Raw genomic sequence first — 3,198 nt, 5'->3', positions numbered from 1 at the left:
ATTCATTAAAACTGCAGTAATTATATAAGGCCTCCAAATCCTTGCCACTCTTCTCCTTTCCCAGCTTATGTGTTAAGCTGATTGTCACACTCTTACAAGAAAATACAGAAATCGCACGTGAAGCTGAGCCCGCACTGAGCTCTAAGTTGGTTCCCCAGTTTCCTTTTTACTGGTCTGCTCTCGCATGCCCTCAGAACATAGGTTCACTGCTCATTTTTCTGTCTGGTTTTGCGGTGGTGACTGTAACAGACCTAGTGGTTTATTCCAGAAATGTGACTTGGCCTTAATGTCATATACGAAGCAAGTTTGCAAATGTAAGATGACTGAGGGGACAGAGACTTTGGACGACTTTGGCTCACTGAGACTTATGTTTAGATTTCTTGAAATCTACCTTCAGCTTCCTTCTGCCTGACCTTAGAAGGCTTTTGGTATCGGAGAGAGCGCAGGAGTTCTCTTTTTCCTGACTGTGGTAGTCTTTTTTCCTTCCTAGGATGGAAATATACATCAAGCAATGTTTTAGTCTAGAGAACGGAGAAGAAACCCCAGGAAGATAGTTTATTCTTCTTTTCAACACCTAACAGCAATGTACCCGCAAGGGGCCATCCCGTGAGTGCCAGCTGGGCTTTCACACTGGACAGGGAACTTTCACGTATGGAGTTTGCTGCCGTAGGGGGTCAGTGCTTTCTGTGTTTGACGTCTTCAGCATTATATGTCACTGCTACTCGCGATAAGTGGTAAAGAGCCAGGGTGTTCTTGCATCATAACTTTTTCTAAAAATGACACCCTAACACTGAAAACAAGGAGTTTTCTACTTTCAGTTTCTTAAGTTTTTCCTCACGTCTTCAGAGAGGGCAGCATTTCTCCAGTGGAACATTATGGTTATACACACACAACACACACACGGTGCCGTTCCTTTGTCAGACGCTCTCATCTTGATGTAAGCCTCTCTGTCAAAGTTCAGTTAAAAGGGTGAGATTCGGTCCCGGTGAGCTTGTTGTGATTTCCCGTGAACTCCCAGCCATCCCCAGCCAGATGGTTTGCGAGAATTGCTCGCTGGCCCCCTAACTTTCTCAGGTATCTGGCACCCTCAGTCAGCTTCTGAAGGCACAAGAGTGCTAGGCTAGGCCTGGTGGTGAATAAAGTCTGTGGGGGCGAAGGGGGCAGAAGTTGTGATGAGGGTTGGAAAAGACAGGGCAGGTCCGCGGGGGGCGCGCTGAGTTCCCATGGGGTGTGGGTGTCCTGCCCAGCATCCCAGAGCGAGGATTCACAGAGGATGTCCCACGTTGCCAGGTTATGACATGCACTGTTTGAAAGAGCATAGTTTGATTGTCTTTCTAATTAAATTTTCAAAAATTGCTACTTCTGGGGCTTTTTGGGTTTTCATTTTATTGTAAACTTCTGCTGACAGTGTCCGCTCAGCAGTCAGTTATCACCTGTGAATTCTTTAGCTGAAACCGGCAGAGGCGGCGATCCCTGGTGTGGCGGGAGGCCCACAGCAGAGCGGGAGGTGGGTGCCCGGGTGGTGAGCTGGGGGTGACTTAACTGCCACTGCCTGGGGCAGAGAAACCACAGAAACCAGATGGTGTGGACGAGGCAGAGACCTTCCCTCCCTAGAAGCGGTGAGAAATGGTTGCAGACAGTGAGATGCAGTGCACGGCCTGGAGCCCACGCCTGGGCACAGCCTGGCAGGCAGAGGTGTGCTGAGGCCGGGTGACAGCCTGAGGCTCCTCCGCGTCCCGCCTGCCCGGCCTGCCAGGGAGCCACGCTGCCCCAGGGAAGGACGCCGGCCTGCTCGGTGCTCCTCGGGTTTCACTTGAGTTCTCGGGAGCATGGAGGCTTCCGCACAGCCTGTGATGAGGTACTACACCGACATACACCCAAGATGCTGGCCGCAAACCTCCCAGAAAGGCGGAAATTGCCGGCCGAGGTGCTCCAAGGGTACCCGATTTCTCCTGTTTTCCCGTGTGGCCGCGACACTGCCTCTCCGCTCTCGGATGGCCCACGAGAATGGTGGCTGGGAATCTGTCTCCCGTGGGGGACTTGCTCCTTCCATCTCCGGGGCTCTGATGGCTCTGGGAGCCCCCGGGCCCTGGACCCTCCTGTGCTGGGCTCGCCCCCAGCCCCCCAGCTCCTGGCTGGCCCAGTCATTAGGGCCGTTGCCTTGCACGAGTCCCTTTCCTTCGCGACTCACTTTGCTTTTGGTCAGGGGAAGATATCTGGAGTCCATTTTCAGGATTTCCTGTGGCTACCATGAGATGATGCGCATCAAATCTTAGCCACGCTCAGGATTTAGGAATTAGAGTCTGAGAAATGGAGCCTAGAGCCTGGGGCATACAGGGCTCAGGTCCGCGGGAGGAGTGAGAGCTTTTCCTACATGAATAGAACACCATTTAGGGGGGATGAGTGGGGTTATTGTGCAGTTACTTCTGTCTCTGGAGCCCTTCGCTGGATGTTGACACTTCTAGTTGTTAGTTGCTTCTACAAATGCCTGTATCTAATTTTAAAAATTTGAGGGTGTTTTTTTTTTTGATAGTTTACTTTGCCATGACGTGATGTATGATACTCAGATGTGATAAATCCTTTTACGTGGGTTTCCAGTAGGCAGCAAGGCAGCTGTCTGAAGGGGTGGCCACGGGGAGGAGTAGCAGTGCCTTTGTCACCAGGCCCTGGGGGTCACAGCCCAGCGACCCTGGACCCTCCTGCCAGGCCTGGCGCCCTCTTCACCTTCAGAGGAGCTCTGACTTCCACCAGAGAAATTGACAACAATTTTTTAAAGTTTACAAATCAAAATTTGTTATTGGGGAAGCGTTTGAAGGTCATAACCCACGTTTCTGAAACAGCTGGCTGATGCTTTTTTCTTTAAAAAACAAAACAAAACATTTACTTCGTTGGTAAGATGACACCACCCAGCTTGGGTTTCTTCTTAACCCTTCTTCCTAAAGCAGCTCCGTCTTGTCCAGTCCAAGGACAGAAGTGGCTTGGGGTGGGAGTGGGCTGGCTTGCATGAGAACGTGCGTGATTACGTGACGGTGGCCCTGGCTTCACTCGTGGGCTCCAGGTGTCCGAGTCACAGACACCCTAGTGGGACGGCTTCGCCCCTCTCACAGCCTCTCCACCCCACCGACCGGTGCATGCGGCTGGACGCGGCCACCCGGGGTCTGGGTGGACGGATCGCTTCCTCCTGCGGTCCGCGGTGGG

The sequence above is a fragment of the Fukomys damarensis genome, unplaced genomic scaffold, assembly GCF_012274545.1.
Source record: "Fukomys damarensis isolate Sample0158 unplaced genomic scaffold, DMR_v1.0_HiC HiC_scaffold_24, whole genome shotgun sequence".
Taxonomy (NCBI): Eukaryota; Metazoa; Chordata; class Mammalia; order Rodentia; family Bathyergidae; genus Fukomys; species Fukomys damarensis.
This window is presented reverse-complemented; position numbering follows the sequence as displayed.